Source organism: Panthera uncia (genome assembly GCF_023721935.1).
Source record: "Panthera uncia isolate 11264 chromosome A1 unlocalized genomic scaffold, Puncia_PCG_1.0 HiC_scaffold_17, whole genome shotgun sequence".
Classification (NCBI taxonomy): Eukaryota; Metazoa; Chordata; class Mammalia; order Carnivora; family Felidae; genus Panthera; species Panthera uncia.
Window position 1 is genome coordinate 127,361,914 of NW_026057577.1, and position 19,141 is coordinate 127,381,054.

The following is a 19,141-nucleotide window of genomic DNA, read 5'->3' on the forward strand; positions in this document are numbered from 1 at the left end:
GTGGTAGAGCAGAAGCCATCACATTTCCCCCCCTAAAGTTTTGCAGGTAATTCGAATGCAGATTCTCAGAAGTCTGGCATTTGGGTTTCTAAGCAAATGAGAGTGATATGAACCATTAAATAATTTGTCTGGTTGTCTAAAGTATTTTCAATCTCCTCTGTCTCAGGCCAAATCTGATCAATCTACAAGTGTCTACAGGGTGAATCTCACCTCCCAGTCTTCTTATTAGCACATAACTTCTCCCCCAAACCCACAAAACCCTGTGCCCCCCCCTCCGTCAAACTTTACTCTTTCACTCCTGGGAAGGCACTTTCATTCTCTCTGCCTGTACAGATCCTACTTACGCATCAAGGTCAATTTAAGAATGGCTTCTCTCAGGGCACCTGGGTAGCTCAGTTGGTTGAGCATCTGACTCTTAATTTCGGCTCAAGTCGTGGTTCGTGGGTTTGAGCCCTGCATCGGGCTCTGTGCTGCCAGTGCAGAGCCTGCCTGGGATATTCTCATTCTCTCTCTCTCTCTCTCTCTCTCTCTCTCTCTCTCTCCCTCCCTCCCTCCGTGTCTACCCCTCCCCCATTTTCTCTCTCTCTCCCTGTCAAAATAAATAAACTTAAAAAAAAAAAGAGAGAGAGAGAGAATGCCTTCTTTCATGAACTCTTTCCTTTCCATTCCAACCTAGGATTTTTCATAAAGTTAAATTTCAGAAGTGGAAGCATCCTCTAGTAAGCACATGCCATCCATGTCATGTCATTAGTTCACATACTCCTTTCATTAATTTCTTTCAAATAATTTTATTTCAATTTTCATTGTCTTTATACTTTATCTCTCCAAGTCCATAAGTTTCCCTTCGGCAACTCTAGAGAGACATAGTTGGTGCTTAATATCACTAAGGTTAACTTACCACACACTGAGTTCCCTCATTCTCAAGCAGTGTTATTTCTTGGGAAGAAAAGTAAAGCTTAATCCATTCTAGAGATCTCTCTCTGTTGGAACCATTGCAGACATTTTTACAGATACTAAAATCTGTCTGGTTCTTAATCTAGTCTGGAACACAAAGTCAAAAACCCTGCCATTCTCAAAATGACAAATCCTGAAGCATTTTCACTACCTAGAGCAGCAGGAGAGGCAGGAAAGACAATCCCTGCCTTTGAGCAGACAGAAAAACATCCTGTGACTTACATGTACCACCTTGTTCACCCAAACAATTCCTGGCACTGATAAGTGGCCACTGAAGGGCAGAGGGTGTGAAATGATTTTCTAATGGGCCATCAGAGCTACTTTAGTCAGGAAATTTAGAAGTGATATATTTCTATGGGAATCCCGACTCCCCCCATCTCTACCCTACCCCTGCTGCCCACAGTAAGCCTTTCATTGTGTTATGATAGAATAAAGTATTTCTTCTACCCATAGTGATTCTATTTGGAGCCACTCAGCAGAAAGGTAAAGTCTTTGAGGGTAATACAATAATATTGGTGATGAAGAGACCACCTTAAGATTATATAATGCTTTGTGCTTTTTCTCCCAAAGTCCTTCCATACACTGTTTTATTTGATTTGCCCAATAAGTTTGTATAGGAGAAAGTGCAAACAGAATTATGCTCATCTTACAGATGGAGAAGTTGAGGCATTGGAGGTTGAAGTGATCTAGTGAAGAGGTGGGGCCCCCTGGGCATTCTGGGGGCCTCAATCTGTCAGCTGTGGAAGCAGCAGGATGGCTGATGTCACGGACATTTTCGTGCCAGAGCTTCGGCACTATTATTTGGGTGAAATGCGGTCTGCACTTCACACATGTGGGCATTAGATTTTTGTTGCTCTATGAAGACACCCCAGAACTAAGGCCCCTGAGACTTAAAATAAGTGGCTCTGGTCAAGGAGCACGGAGTCTGCATTGGGCATGGTCTACATACTTAACCTTCATGGTACCCCTCCCCCCATATTAGTCAGCCAGTTTACGCACAAAGCCTCCATGTTCTCATCCATAAAGTGAGGGCTCTGGGTCTGGGACAACAGGTCTACAGCAGTGGTTTCAAACACAGCTGATCAGAAGAATAATCTGGGGAGACTTTTATCCGAAGAAGAAAAAAAGAGACAGCTTTGTAAGATGACACATGTTCATTACATACAAGATTTAAGCAAAGACAAGCAGCACACAGAAGAAATAAAAGAGATCCCCAATCCCCATTACCCACTGGTGACAGGACAGCAGTGATGCAAAAACATTCTGAAACAGGTGACCAACGTGTGAGGAATTCCTTTACTCCTTTTACAAATACAACTCTAGACCCTCACTGAGAATGGAGGTTGGGGCATGGCAATCTGTATCTTATCAAATGCCTCTTGTGACGCAGCCAGAGTCAACGGCTGGCTTTTAGGAACGAGGGCACTGATGGTAAATAGGGAGTCTTCTTCCATAGATGGGTAATAAAGCAACACGTTTTTCATGGAGCAGTCTCCTGGTCATGAGGTGTCATCTGTGTCTCCTCAAGGCTGGGATTGCCACTCTTGAGGGTACAGGGAATTGGCCCCGGAAGTAGAAACAGTAAGAAAGAATTAAAAGAAAAACAGAGAGTAGAGATAGTAAGAGTCACCTTGTAATGGCCTTGCACTGTGCCGTCCCACCTGCCACAACCACACACACATCCTTCCTCAGAGATGACCCCTATCCCGGGGGAGCAGAGGTGGTCTCAGGTAGGCAGGGCCTGGAAGTGTGGAAGCTGAGGTGGGTCACTGCAGGGGACCAGGTCAGGGAGAAGGGGACATAAGGGAATCTAGTCAAGGCGAGCCCAAAGACTAAGAGACTATCTTGTGATTATTCAGCCTTAGACATGAGAGAGAACACAGAATGTAGGTCCGTGGAATATTCCTTAAGACTTATTCCATATTATGTCCTTGGCTCAATTACCTCTCTCCTGGGAAGATAGGGCTAAAATGGCAGAAACAGATGACAAAGAAGATGGCAGTAACTGGTGACCGGAAGGATCCTTTCTTCACTAGGAGTTAATAGACTGGGTTTGGGATGCCAATCTCCTGGGAGTTTGATTAGCATAAGTCAGTCTCCAGGCAGTTGATAACCTCTGGTAGATGGACAAAATTGGATTCCCAGATCTCTGTGGCCACCAGCAGGCCACATGACATAAGTGGTTTGGGCCAAGGTCTGTAGCACCTTTAGGAGGTAGCAGGTCAGGACCGGGGGATCTGAGATTATTGAAGAAACTTGCTTGGGCTGTGGAGGCACAGTGACTTTTTCCCCCCGCCATACTCTGCCAAAGTACCTTTCCCTAATTCGCAAACATCCCTGAAAATCTTACAAAGACACACCACTTGCATCATTTAATTACACATTAATCAATAAATCACCCTCGGGGAAAGAGGACACAGAGCTCCTCAGGGCAGAGCATACGGTCACCACGCACACATGGGGATCGAATGGTCGCCCTGCCCTCCCCAGGCAGCGGCAATGTTCTTCCCAGCTCGCCTGGCACACACCAGCCCCAGAGCTCAGGAAGTGACCCCTCATGGAGCAGCAGCTGCAGCAGCTTCCCAGACAAGGCATTCCCACAACAGAGCCATTGGGGGACACCCATCTGCTACTGAGCCCTTTATCTTGATGGCCTTTCCCAGGCCTGAGCCTCCACCGCATTCACTCGCCAGCCTGGCAACTACTCTGAGGCTCCAGAAGACCTAACACAGGACCCTTGGAAGCAGGTGAAGTCTTCTTTTGAGATTCTCCCACCTTCCCTGTCCTGGGGCATCTCTTCCCATAACCAAGTATTACAATAATTAAACTATTATCTATAATGGAGATTGATTAAAATTATTAGAAGTGAGTTTGGAAAACACAGGCCTTTGTGAATTGCTGTGGGCTAGAGCCTGGCTACTGTGAATTTGTTAGAAACGCAGAAATGTCAGGCTCCACCTGGACTCACTGCACAAGAATCTGCATTTTATCCCCAGGTGACTCACAGGTTGGAACACACCCTACTGTCCTGAGTTAGTATTTTTCTCCTGGTAAATAAAGATCTAAATATTAAATGGTGTGAGTAGACATTTTTTCAAAAAACATATCCAGACGGTTAATAGACACATGAAAGGATACTCAACATCACTCATCATCAGGGAAATACAAATCAAAACCACAATGAGATACCACCTCACACCTGTCAGAATGGCTAACATTAACAACTCAGGCAACAACAGATGCTGGCGAGGATGCAGAGAAAGAGGATCTCTTTTGCATTGTTGGTGGGAATGCAAACTGGTGCAGCCACTCTGGAAAACAGTATGGAGGTCCCCCAAGAAGTTAAAAATAGAACTACCCAAGATCTAGCAATTGTACGACTCGGTATTTATCCAAAGGATACAAAAAGACAGCTTTGAAGGGGTACATGTACCCCAATGTTTATAGCAGCATTATCAACAATAGCCAAACTATGGAAACAGCCCAAAGCCCAAATGTCCATCAACTCATGAATGGATAAAAAAGGTGTATACTGATACACAGACATTGGAATATTATTCAGCCATCAAAAGGAATGAAATCTTGCCATTTGCAATGACATGGATGGAGCTAGAGTGTATTATACTAAGCAAAATAAGTCAATCAGAGAAAGACAAATACCATATGATTTCACTCATATATGGAATTTAAGAAACAAAACAGATGAAAATATGGGAAGGGAGGAAAAAGGAGAGAGGGAAACAGACTATGAGACTCTTGACGATAGAGAAGAGAGGGTTGATGGAGGGAGGTGGGTGGGGGATGGGTAAATGGGTGATGAGTATTAAGGAGGGTGCTTGTGTTGAGCACTGGGTGTTATATGTAAGTGATGAATTACTAAATTCTAATTCTGAAAACAATATTACACTATATGTTAACTAGAAATTAAATAAAAATTTGAAAAAAAAATCAAATGGTAGTCTTTAACATAGGCAGTCTTTTTCTTTTCTTTTCTCTTTTTTTCTTTTTTATACCATGGACCTCTCTGGCTGTCAGGTAAAATCTCACTATTTTTCAATGCATAAAATATCTAGGATTACAAAGAAAACCAATTATGTGAAACAGAATACCCTAAATGTTTTTAAATGTATACCATAACACATTTTATTAACATATTAAATAAGAATATCTGGCAACAAGTTTATTAACTGGTATATTTTCAAAGTTGTAATGTGCATAATATTGGAAGGTATCTACTACAAATAACATGCACCATTTTTACTGGTGCCAGGCATGGGGACTGCTAATACTATAGTACTTCGACCCTAAATCAATTATTGAAGGAAACACTAAATTCAACTACAGTTTAGTGACAACAAACATTTTATTTTCCTCCCTGCCAGGTTCATAGTCCCCCTTTATTAATAGAGTCGAGGTTAAGAATAAGAGATGCTCAGGGATCTTATGCAAAAGGAGGTAAAAGTTGTGCCCCATATCTGTCTGACTGTCTGATCTTAGTTTGAGCAAAGCTTGCCAAATCACTTCCTTCTCCAATAGAGACTGCATTTGCCTTTTTGGCTTCTGTCCACTGGCTTTGATGCAAGTTCCTACCACAGAGATGAGCACTTAGATGTTTAAGAAGTACGTCTGATCAAATCCTCTAGGTTGGGGTCCCAAATATTTCTGAAACAGACATGCCAGGCTACATTCTGAATACCATTGCACAGAGTAACTAAAACAATCCCATTTTGTAGGAAGCTGCTGTCTCCATCTGCATAGGTACTTCCCTACAAATGTGGATTTAATATAAATTACTGACACTGAGTTCTGAAACATTCTCCCTGCTCTGCCAGAGAGCCTGGGGCAGGCTCTCTCTCTCTTGGATCGTAAGCACCTTTTCAGGGTACTTTTCTTGCCAAGAATAAGCAACACTTCCCACAGCCATGTCAACTGTGGTTCTCAAAATAAGATCCATTTTCAGAAAAAGCCAAAATCGATTTGTCTCTGAATTTCAAAACTGTACATCCAAGGCGTCTACACCGCTCTGCAGGCCATTTCCCCCTCATACTAACCGAAGTGCCATGAAAGCAAAATGGAACTGAACACATCAGCCTTGGGGGAATTCATCTGACACTTGGTTTGAACTCTCACAGAAAAGTCGCTACTACACAATGAAGCATTTCTCTAACAAACACAAATCATGTGAGCATGTTCGAGCCACATGTTTACAAAAGGAAGAAAGACCTACAAACCTGAGACCCAGTCTTACATAAAGATTTCTGCTCAAAAATAGCCATGTCTCCAGGTGCACGGGAACGGCATGAATTCGTTTCCGTTTGCAGCCCTTCTCCTGGACACACGCACACACACTAGTCACTCACACTTAGCTTTTCTTTACCTAGGTGTGCTCATCTGGAAAAGAGTGCTAAACCTTGCTTTTCAAACACCCTGCAATTTCCTTTATCTAGTTCTCCACCTATCCTGGTTCAGGGGCAGGTAATCTAGGAGATGGTTATAAGAAAGAAAATAGGCTGGGAGCAGAAGAAACCTCACAGATTTGAGGGTCAATCTGTGGATAAGAGTCTATCACAGTAAATTGCATCAGAGAAAAAATGTTTTTAAAATTTAGCACCGTATTATTCACTGTCATCGAGCCTAGAAAGGTGATTCTTTGCAAGGTTTGAGATCTTAGCTTTGAGACTGCTTTGGTTTTAGAGTAACCCAGAGGTTGCTGCTGGAGTGCATAAAAAATAAAAAGACTAAAGCTGAGGGCAGATTCTCTCCCCACCCTGAAATCCCAACGGCAACAAATGTAATTAATTAAGCCACCAGAACACTGTAGAGATGACTCAAGCTTCTCCTAGTGAAAGTTTGAAATAACTGACTCTACTCACTTAAAGATGAAGTGTTGAATTTTTGTTACCATAAGAAACGCGTTAAGAATGTCTAATTAGTTATAGACATAAGAATGTCTAATGCCTCAGCATTATGCCAACAGCAGAATTTCCACCACACAAAGTTTCATGGGGCCACTGAGACCTCCATAAAATCCTCACCCACCAAGATGCCCCTAGGTACCTTCTCAGCTGCAGCGTTCAGTTCTCCTTCAACATTCTTTGACTGACTTGAGGGAGAAACTGAAGTCAGGCAAGTTCTAGCCTGTCAAAAGGATTGTGCAAAGGACTTACCTTCCCAAACCCAAACTGCAGCCTTTATTTCTGCCACCTTCTCCCCTGCAGTGATTAGAGGCAATTTTCTGTTTTCCCCCTCTGGGTCTTTACTGCTGTCCTGCCAAAACTGTCTTGCATCTGCTACAATAAAATACCTGCGATGTTTTCTAAAGCCAGCAGCTTACTGCCAACAGTCAACCCTCTACCCCATAGGCAGCGGTCTGGGAACTTTAGTCAAAGTGTTGCAAGTTGAAGGCTAAGGTGGAATTTGGCTAAGGCCAAGGCATGGTTCCTTGGAGGGCAGACCCTCCTCTGGCTGATGGAACCAGCCTGCAGGAGAAAAGAACACTTTTGTTAAAGAAGCAGAAACAAGAGCAAGAGGTATGAGTATAGGGTTGTTATCCATCAAGAGTACCATGATGAATCCAGAGAGTCATGCCATTCAAACTGAAGGTCACCTATGGTGCCTTTGAATTCTCTCCCACTTCTCCCTGGCGTGGGCACTTCCAAGTGTGTTCTTATTTGGGTGGGAAGTGAAATTGATCACTGCCGCCCCCCCCCCCTTTTTTTTTTGGGGGGGGGGGGGGAGAGACTGTAAAAATTTTTAAGCTTTTTTTGAAAGGGCAAGGCTTGGGAAGATATAATGTAGAAATAGAAAGCTATCTACTCTTCAAGGAAGAAATGTGCAAATGTTTTTTTGCCCCCACAGTCTGAGTCGTCACACTGAAATAGAGGCTTTTGAACTGAACTGATTCTCAAGGACCACTCTGGTTGATCCTCAGACTCACCCTACTCTGCCAATTTCCAACTTGGTTTCCATCTTTTAATTTGGGAAGAAAACTAGAGTGGAAATTAGAAAGGCAAAGAAGACAGTCCCAAGTGTCTTGCTTTAAGACACCTGATAGCCTCCAGACCTCAAAGTTACCAAAAACACAAAGTAATGCTTCTCTTTTACCAAAGGCATCACTCTCGGTCCTCCTAAGTGCCAAGTTTCTCTGGTGTATGTAAAATATAGTTATATTGCTTCTTCAGGAAGAGACCATAAAAAGGCAGGCAGATCTAGAGTCCCAGGTCAATTGCTGTCTTGACCTACTTACTGCCCAGGGACCTTGTATCTAAGGCGAGACTGTGTGAGCTCACCCTGTGCCCGACTGAGGCCATCTGTGGAATACAGTGTAGTGTGGGTGCATGCCCACGCACACCTAGATTTAACAAACCACGGTCACATAACGCAAAGGGCCAATCAGCAGAATAGGACATCAGAAGATGTCTTCGTAGGACACACTCTGTCCCCTCCTTTGCTAAGCAGAGCAGGTATCATGTGAGTGAAGAAGGATGCTACCACCTTCTTCCCTGGCCGCTGAGGAAACAGCAGAGCTCCAGTCAGGACATCCAAGGTGACAGGGATGTTGTGCTATACCCCCTGACCCCCACGGCAGGCAATGTTTGAAGTTGAGAGGGTGCACTGCCTCCTGAAGTTCTTAAGAGGGACACAAAGCTATACAAAAGGGACCCCTGCCAGCCACTAAGAGGTGAAATTATTAATTCCCTTTCATGGACATGATCACAAGCTTCCCTTGCTAACTCAGAATCATAACTTCTATTTGCTTGGCCATTTCTCTCTTCTAGATTTTATGTACTTTTGTACACATAGGCAAACATTTAAGTTGGTCTTTTATCCCATTCACCATCAGGGAAAAGTTGATGAACAGAAGTCAGATTCGAGTCCTGTTCAGATAGCCAAAGGGAGGGGGGCAGATACTCCAGCTATGAGCTGACACACTTGCCCTCCCAATAGTCTATAAATGAGTTGGCTGATGAAGGGCTGCTTGTGGCTTATCCTCCAGTTTAGCTCATGATCATATTTTGACTGCTTGGCTGCCTCTGTCTCTTTATGAGCCAACTTGGTCGCGTGGCTCAGAACTGAAAAGGTCCTTCATGCTACTTTGAGACACCAGGTAGTTCGAGAGCTCTTAGATACACACAGCCAACCCATGCAGAGGAAGAGGTTACTCACCCTCTAACCATGGCCTTCTGGGAACCCAAAGCTGACCCTTCACCCCAGAGCCTGTGCCCCATTAAATCTGGCCACCCAGCACCACACCCTCTTGGGCAAGCTTCATAAATCGCCTCACGTGCTGTGATTCCTAACTGCTCCTTGCTTGGGGAGTCCAGGCCTCAGCGTGCTCTGCTTCTGGTTGAGTTTCAGCACTTACGCAAATCAGGTTTCTGACTATGTCTGAAATTCCAGTGCATACAGGAATAGCAGGTTGCTTAATCTCTAAATTCAGAGCCAAACTCTTTTCTAAATACAGACAAAGGTGCTGCCTGGATCACATGGTAGATTAAAGGACCCACCCTTGCCAGTTCTGACAGGCCGACTTGTCAAGTACATTGCCGCCATCTTGTTTTCCAGCCCCGAACTCCCATGGGACACCATACTATACATATTTTCATACTTCCTCACTTGTTTCCATCTGTCAAACTGGGCCCCACCCCCATTCTTCTCCACTGACAGCATCCAATTTCCAAATACAGGACATAGACAGTGAAATGTCTTGGAGAGAAAAAAATTAATACTGGCCATTTTATTTTTCTTCTTAAACTACAATCTTCTTGTAAGAAACTCTTCTGTGTTTCTGCAGTAGACAATAAGCTACTTACTTACTCATTGCTCCATATCCAGGCCTGCAGTTTTGATACAAGTTAAACATGAGCAAGGTCACCAGATTTTCTTCTTCCCTTATTAGAAAGGACATTAACAATGAAATACTGTGCTGGGTTGAGGAGAACTCCATGTTCAGGGAAAGGCCGGTGGACCTATAGTAAGCTTTCTTAGATAGCAATAAAGGAACACTGTTCTGGATATGAGAAAACATGATATTCATTTCACTCTCTTTTTTATTACAGAAAACATCTTTTTTTCCCAAGTCCGATAACAAACAACACAGATTGTAGAATTCTGGCCAGCATTCAGTCCACAAAAGAGAAACAAGGAAGTGAATCATTTTTGTGTAAGTTAGCGGAGTTTTGTTCCCCATCAGACTCTTTCAGCAGGGGGCACCGTCACCATGTGGTGGGTCTCCCAGATGCCTTCACCAGAAGGTTCACCAACAAGGGGGAAGGAGGAAAACCCAACCACAACGCACAGTTCATCTGATGTTTCTTTCCCATTGATTGGACCCTGAAGAAAATCTTCCAATTTCCCTGCTCCTGAATCCACCCTTCTGGAGGCAATAATGCCTTTTAACAGACTGAGAAACTAAAATCAGTTTCCAAAACAACAGCTCATTCAAACTGTTGAGAACTTGAGCTGTGTCAACAACCCACTGAGCATTCTGGTCACGAGTGATATTAAAAATCAGAGGTCAGCAACTATTTTCTCTAAAGCATCATAGAGAAACTATCATAGGCTTTGCAGACCTTATCTGTCTCTGTCCTGTATTCTTGTTTCTTCAGCCCTTTAAAATGTACAATACACATCTAGCTCCCAAGCCCTCTGAATACAAGCTGAGACAGGCTAGGTTTGGTGCACAGGCCACAGTGGGCTGACCTCTGACTGCTTCCAGAATGGATCCGAAAAAGGAGTCTGTCCCCCAGTTCAGCCTAAATCACAGGCAAAAGCACCTGGAACAGGCATGTAAAGGATGGGAGACAAAGGCGCCCCACCCAACTGATGGAGAGTCAGCCAGAAAGGAGACTTGGGGGTAGTGGGAACAGGAGAGACTGTCCCCCCTCCCCTCTACACACTGGGTATCACTTTGGAAGGCAGAGAAGTCAGAGAGAACAAGAGAGCAGCGATAAGGTATGGGCTTGCCTTGACTAAGCACAGCCCTCCAGGCCTAAAATGCAAAGCCAGAAGATTTGGCTTCCCCAGCCCGATGGATGGACTCAGCCAGCCAGTAAGCGAAGCAGCTCTCACATCAACCTCCTCAGACACACCCCTGTGGCTAATATGGCATTCTCCAAAGCTCCACTCCAAGGGTGCCAGTACTCAGGCAGGACTATTCCACTGAAATCTTAAGTTCTCTATCTAATTCTGATGCTTCTGTCACTCTGACCACCCACACCATTTCTGATTGCCCCCAAGTCAGCTCAATTCCACTACTCTGACCACTTCGCTGGGGGGAAATGCATGTCCAATTATCCAGGCACCTATCAGAAGCAAGGCCTGGCAATGGCTCCAAAACCCAGGTTTGAGCTGCTCTTTATTCTGTTCCTCTTCTCATCTCACAAGCCCCAACAATGGAAAGGATGCTCTGAGACTTAGCTGTAACCACGGGAACCACAGATCTGTCTTTAAATTATCCTTGCGTGTGGCCGCAACCCATGGCCCTCCACATTTATTTTCTACTTCTGAGCATGAAGACATTACTGTGACAGTTTCCAATCCTCTGACCCTCATCTCCCCCCTGCCCCCACCATGACAAATATTTAGATGCACACTTTACTTTCCAATTCCCTGACTTAGAAGCTGAGCAAAGCAAGCCTGCCTTAATGGAGAAAACATTAGTGCATTCAGGCTTCACTCTGGATCCCGGTCAATTTCGAGATATTTCACAGCTGTTGTACATCTACTTCCTTTCTTGCAAAAGCCAGCAAAAATTAGCAAGCACCTTGTTGGCACTGAAATATAAAAATACAACAACGGTCAAGCCTGAAAATCAGTTTCTGGTTGGCTATCTTCAAACTATTTGTTCTAAAACAGTGCCTGAAGTTCATTTATCATCTGCCAAGTTTAAAATCAGTTTTAATTCAATGCTGCATGGTTTGGTAGGATTGTTTTCAAACTAACCTCCAGAATATAAGTCATTTGGTCATCAAAGTAGTCACTGAGAAAAAAACTCTTGCTTGGGCAGCTATCAGCACAACTCACGCTAGGTCTGTTTCTGATGTCAATATTATCTACTCGTTTCTCATATGCTTAAAAAAAATGCAAACATATAAGTTGTGTTCAGAGAGAAGACAGGGTTCTCTCCCCAGCTCGGGTCCCCTCCTACCTGCTTCTGAGCTGATCAGGTGAGCCTTCTCTACTGTGCTTCACACCCACTTGAACAGGACAGGCTCCAGAGTTTGTCGTGCTTCATTTCCCTTCTCCATTCAGTCCTTTAAAGTCCCGGGTTATTAGCTATCAACAAAAATGTGAGCCATGCCAGGGCGTGCTCTGACTTCCTGCCTGCTCCCCACGCTCTACTGAGCTTAGTAAGAGCAGATTTTCTCTCTCCTCCTCCAGCTTCACCTCCTGCGCTCGAGGGCCCCACCCACAGCACTCAGATCATTTTTCATTTATGAGTGCATCCAGCGAAACTGTGTGTAAGAGAATGAGCCAACCCCTGCCCTGCCAGTGTCCTGGAACCACGCTGCTAAAGGCGGCTTTAATTTTCCAGGAGTATGGGGGAGCGTTAGCTTGTGGCAGAAGTCATCTGGGGTTTCCTCCTGCAGGTATCTGCAGACCAGACTTCCATCCACAAAGGACCCACACCTTGGTGATGGAGTTGTAAGAGCATCAGTATGCAGATGCCACAACCTGAAATACCCTGAAGATTTCAGGCATGAGACAACAAAAATACACTAAAAACGTGAAGCCCGGATGATCAGTGAAGAAACAGCACCCAGTGACCTATTTTACTTTGCACTTATTAAAAGGCCAGGTTTCTTACTGCATTTAAATGGGAATAAAAACTGAGACTTTAAATAATATTATAAAGAAGCCCACTGGTAAGTAAAAGACCATTTGTGTGTGTGTGTGTGTGTGTGTGTGTGTGTGTGTGTGTGTGTGTTTTAATGTTTATTTATTTTGAGAGAGAGAGAAACGGGAGGGGCAGAGAGAGAGAGAAAGGGAGAAGAGAGTCCCAAGCAGGCTGCATGCCAAGAGCACGGAGTCTGACGTGGGGCTTGATCTCACGAACCACGAGATCATGACCTGAGCCAAAATCAAGAGTCAGATGCTTAACCTGCTTAACTGACTGAGCCACCCAGGTGTCCCAGTAAGAGACCATTTGTAAAAAAAGAAAAAAAAGGAGCCCGTTGTCATGATGATCCCTAATCTATAAGTTTCCTACTCCGACAACACTTGCATCTTCCATTCTGGACCACTACTTGCAAAAATAGAGATTATGAACCAGCTCCTGAGAACACTTACCCAGCCGGAATGTCGGCAGCTACAAAGATGATAAGATTTTATCAGGAAATAGAACTTTTAAAAATAGGCTCCCCCAAACCAATACACATGTATCACGACTTCCACTACGTACAAAATTCACCTTATCTGCAGCTGGAGCAAAAGGGGTCGTTCATGTACCACCAACCAGGTCCTGAAAACCCTATGGCCTTCGGAATAGATATGAAAATTTGCACAAAGCCATTAAAATGGGAATGTGTTATTATGAAAATACTGACAGTCTTTTAGTAGCTGTTCTTGTCAGGAACGAGAAAGGAGCAATTCCTCTGCTCATTGGCAGGCATGCTCGGGTCAGGGTTTAGAGTTAATGTTGGTCTGTTTTCACTCTCATCATTTATTTTAGAGTTTTATCCAATATGGATTTCCTCCTATGTTTCCTCGTGTTGTCTAAAGCTAGTCCCAATCACCAGGGGAAGTTCTTAAGTTTAAAAAATTGCTTTTTAATTTCCCTATATTGAAAAGCTGATGACTTAGGATCCAGACTTAAAGTCTGCTTCTTTCTTTAATTAGATGGTTACAATGTCCCCTAAGAAAAAATGCTATACATCTTCATATGTTTCAAGTGGGTTCTAGTCATCTAGTCTAGTCTAAGACCACATCCTTGAAAAAAAGTAGGTGATCTGCTTTTTACAGAGGAGACCCAGAGAAGCAAGACACAAAGTCACTGGTAAATACATGATGTGTCACTGGCAGGGCAAAAAGAACTGACGGGAAGATCAGTTCCTAGTCTCTAAGCCCATGAAGGGAACCCTGGACCGGTTCCAGTTTTCACATGCCAACCAGGAGCCTGAAGGTTGATTACATGGGTGCCCTTCTGGGATTCACCTCCCTAGTTCCAGGACAGTGGACTTGCTCTGAGTTTAAGCTAAAAGGAGGGGTTCTGTTCTTTAAAAAAAAAATTTAAGGAGTGAGGGAAAAAAGGAGGTTACAATTTTCTTGATCCATAACCAACTAGTCTTAGAGGTAAAGTTTGCCTATATTCGCTGCAGTGTTAGTTTGTGAGATGGCCAAAAATCGATGGTGAAACCAGTTATTCTGCCCGCCTCCTGTTCTCTCAACCAAGGGTGGATAATATATATTATATAATTTTGCTTTAAGGGGAATTGCTGTTACATTTACTCACAGAAGTAGCCATGCAGCCTGTACTAGACAAATACACAGGCCATTAGAGACATCTAACCATCCAAGGTTCTTGGGAAGAGGAGATTTGGGTCAAACCTCCCATGGTAGAATTGGAGCTCTGCTTTCTTCTCTCACTTTTACACCTAAGGCTCTCCCATGAGCAAAAGCAGAAGGGTAACAAACAAAGGCAGCATCAGAAGGACAGGGAGCTAGAGAATGTTCCAGAAATCCCTAACAGAGAAAGAAATCAACAAGCCAAAGGACACTCTGGGTACACACCCCACAGAATTGAAAGCAGGGACACAAATGGCTATACACACAACCACGTTTACAGCAGCAATTCCCAAAAGGTCAAGGCAACCCAAGTGCCCATTGACTAATTAATGGATTAAAAAAATGTGGTATATACATAAAATGGAATACTACTCAGCCCTAAAGAGGAGATTCTGATGCATGCTATGACAGGGATGAACCTCGAAGACATTATGCTAAGTGAAGAAAACGGGCACAAAAAGATAAATGTCCCCTGATTCCTCTTATGTCAGGTACCTAAGGGTAACCAGATTCACAGGGACAGAAAGTAAAATGGTGAATGCCAGGGGCTGGAGAGAGGGGAGAATACAGAGTTACTGTTTAACGGGTACAGAGTTTCAGTTTTGCAAGAGACGATGTTCTGGAGACAGATGGTGGTGGTGGTCACACAACAATGTGGTCACATCTAATGCCATAGAACTGCATACTTAAAAACAGCTAAAATGGCGGGCAACTAGGTGGCTCAGTCACTTGAGCGTCCAACTTTGGCTCAGGTCATGATCTCGTGGTTCATGAGTTCAAGCCCTGCATCAGGCTCTGTGCTGACAGCTCAGAGCCTGCTTTGGATCCTCTGTTCCCCCCTCTCTCTGCCCCTCCCCTGCACGGTCTCTCTCTCTCTCTCAAAAATAAAACATTAAAAAAAAAAAAAAGGAAAAAAAATAGCTAACATGGTAAATTCTATATTACATACACTTTTATAAAGCTAATGGAACCTGCATCTTCTCTGCAATTGCCCCTTGGCCAGTCGTATGACTATCATGCTTCATATTATTAAAGCCACAAAGTGAAAAGACTACCCCTTGCCAATTCATAAATGACTTGACAACAACAGGAAGCACTAAAATTGCCTCCTTTCTTTTCCCCATCCCCCAGAATGTTGTGAACTCCACCCATGTGCTCAGTTTGTTTCTATATTCTGTGACGGGAGAGGATAATGTCGGTACTGATGGGCAACACCCTCAGACTTGTTCAAGCACGGAGAGCCCTGGCCTGGAAATGTGAACAAACGGCTCCCTTCCAACCTGGCCACCAAGGCAGCTCTCGTGGAGGTCACACACCCCTCTCACCTCGCTCAACTCCAGCAGCACCCACTGATACCATCGTGTTTTTTTGGTCCCTACTTGTATACAGAACTGGTTTTTGTTTGTTTTTGCAATTGAATCTGAGACCAAAAGTCCGGTGGATGGAGCGGCTTTTGGCTCTCTGATCAGCCCTTCTCAGTCTCCATGCTCAACTTGCCTCCTCCCTGCCGGCAACCAGGTGAGACCAGAATGGGCATGAGCGTCTCTCCCCCCGCCTCCCTGGGTCACACCCCCACTGCCAAGCAACTACAACCAAGTGAGAGCCTCTAGCTCCTCAATCTCCATCTTCTTCCAGAGCTTCAGACCCAGACCTCTGCCTGCCTCCTGCCCTGCTCCACCTGCATGGCGGGTAGCATCTCACACTCAGCGTGCCCTGAAATAAAAACCATCATGCTCTCCCTCAAACCAGCCCATCCTCCTATATTCCCTCTTTTAATTAATGCCCACCCCTGGTCACCCAGCATTCGAGTCCCCACCCACCACCCTCTTTCCTTCGCACTTCGTGGTTGGTTGGGTCCCGTCTGGTCCACTTTGTACGTCTTTCGTTGTCCCCTCCCCTGTATTTTGTCATGTTTAGGGTCTTCATTCCAAACTCTTCTCTGTTCCTCAGTTGTCTACCCCTCCAATCTATCCTGCACACAGAGACATCCGCTGGCAAGTATGTAAGATCTGCTTGATAATTTCTCACCGCTCTAATAATTTCTCATCGCCCGAAGGATGAAGTCTTAATATCTTTACTCTTGATCTAGCCCCATTGCCTGCATCGTGAAACACGCTGGCTACTGCTCTTTTTCATCTGTTTATGCTTCTCACATATACCAGTGCTTTTCAAGAGGGCAAGAGTTTACGCCCTGTGGGAAGGAGGAGGGCTTGCTACTGACATCTAAAGGGTAGAGGTAGTGCTAAACATCTGACAATGCGCAAGACAGCCCTCTGCAACAAACAACAGAGGATATGGGTTCTTACGGCGTTGGATTACACTGTATTTATTACCACAGTGGCTTCCCACTCTGGGGCTGCAAGCATGCATGTTGTCAGGTGCAGAAAGTTACATGAATGAGACAAGCAGGTTAGGCAAGAGCAACAGGGGTGGTGAAAACTGGAGCAGCCATCTCCGTCCTAAAGAACTCAGAGTCAACATTCCAAAAACCCTGAGCGGAACCAATGCAGCTTCTACGAGGCTCGTGAGCAGAGGTGAGGACTGCTCACTTCCCTGGCACTTGCTCCATTAAAAGTGCTGGATCAACATTTACTAGAAAGTTCCCTTTTGTATTTCCTTCAGAGTGCTACCTTCCCCTAAATTCTAGCGAATAAATGGGAAAACAGGACAAAGCTCTCTTCATGTCAGATCCTTAAAGCAGTTTCACTGTCCTTTTGAATGTTTTTTTCTCAAGGGTTCTTTCTTTGTACAATTCATTACCCTACTCCAGTTTTCCCACAAATACATTCAACAAAGTGCCAGTTTGAGAAGATGCCCTGTGGAAGAAGGGCTCCATGGTCCAATACGTTTGAGAAGTGTTGCAGACTAGCTCTCCCTTTAACTAGTGCATCCAGATCTTACTTTATCAAACAGCTCCCACACATTTTATAATATAGCTGATTAATAGCAAACAAGTGTGTTGAGGACTTTTCAAACACTCTCCAGCATTCTCCTTGGCCATTTGATTTGCCCTTCCATCTAGATGGGGCACTCTTTGGTTTAAACTTGCACATGGGTGCAGGAAAGTTCCAGCTGTCCCTAACTCCGTCCCCATCTCTGAGGCCAGGATGGGTCTCTTCCCGCTTTTCCCATCTTCATAACTTGCCTCCACATCTACAGGAATGTGGGCACATTGAAACTTCCCAGCTTTCTTCGGGAAGGAGCTGTCTTAGGAAAAGATGGAGGGAGGAAATGAGAGCTATGCTATGGTCAGTGGTTGCAATCGAATAGGAGGTACCCACTGGCATGCCCCAAGGACTTGGGATCTTGGACAATGACACGTGATTCTTAGGCCCAGCCTTACAAAATCAAGGCCCATTGATGAGGATTACGTCAGTCCATTCAAAAAGAAAAGTGTGTCTCTTCTGCACCCAGATGGAGGAAAGGACCAATCATTTTGGACAAGGAAAGTCTAACGTCAGAGGAGTAGAAAGTCTTTATGACACACACCACCAGAGACATGTTTGCCATACTTCTCCACAGAGAGGTGGACCAGCCCATGCCCTGACTTCAAGGCATTTGTACCTCCTCAGACCCTAGCCAAGGACAAACTGCTTAGACCAACCAGCCACTGGTCTTAGCCACAAGAGTGGTGCTTGGTCCCCACTTTCTATCCTGGCTTGTCAGTCCAATCAATCCTTTGAATTGAGGCAGTTTCTTTCACAGAAATGGAGACGTTTTTGCTTTTGGAAGCTAAATCCACCCCCAACATAACTTGAACTCACTCCTGGGAAACCTGCCCCAGACCTGAGGACCCCCACGGACCAAGCCATGAGTGTTGATAACTCACACTCAGCTGAGCACAGGGAACAAGCAGTTTCCTTAGCCAATGTCACCAGCCACCTTCAGCTCGACACCTCTCTGTAATGCCTCTCATGGCCTTGGGCTCTCTAAGACATCAATTTCTGTGAGCATCTCTGCAGACATTTCCCCAAAGATTTCCACAAGATTCGCTACCCCTCAAGACCAGAATCAGACAAGTAATTAATAAGGGTCTCCTGTAAGCACCTGTGCAACGTGAATTTGCTGGGCAGGCAAGACCCTGTTCATTAGAAAAGATTCCCACCACTTGCCATGCAACACGTGCTGAATGAGAAGTGACAGATACAGGCAGTCAGGGCTCCAGGATTCCCACAGGGAGGTGTCATGATGGGTGGGGTAATCAAGAGTGACTTCCACAGGAAGTGGGTCTTATAGAAAGTCTTAAAGTCAGCTTCTTGGTCTTGGCTTTTCCCACAGCTCCACACTTCTCCCAGATAAATAGAGAGTGGGCTACGTCTCATAGATGCGGCTTCTGGAGACAACTGCATTCCAGCCAGACCCACCCGACCTGACACAGTGGCATGGTGAGCAGAACATGCCAAATGGCAGGCTTGTTAAACAGGCATTCTGGAAAGGACCGCTGCCAGCCAGGTTTGGGATCAGATTGCTGCCCATGCCACTAGGTGTGTATGAACCAGATAAGCATGACAGAGGCCACAGTCACAAGTCCGCTAGAATGCCACACAGGGGAAATAAAAACAGCAGGCAGGGTTTGGAATCTCCAGCCTTCTGTATTTTATTTTCACTGCACTGATATCGTCCAAGAGTGAAGGTGTTGCCATCCACTTGGCTTTCAGAAACTTAAGGTGACGCGGATGAT

At 44.7% G+C, this 19,141-nt stretch overlaps 1 protein-coding gene across 3 annotated transcripts in view; it reads right to left on the reverse strand.

Moving 5' to 3' along the window:
• PDZD2 (PDZ domain containing 2) overlaps nucleotides 1–19,141 on the reverse strand; it is a 363,661-nt gene that overhangs the window by 126,542 nt on the left and 217,978 nt on the right. The window contains exon 1 of one of the 3 annotated variants that reach the window (XM_049648233.1): nucleotides 12,104–12,831. The exons of the other annotated variants lie outside the window; for them this stretch is intronic. The gene's annotated coding sequence lies outside the window, so the exon portion shown is untranslated. Of the gene's footprint in view, nucleotides 1–12,103; nucleotides 12,832–19,141 lie in introns of those variants that run through there. 3 annotated transcript variants of the gene reach the window in all.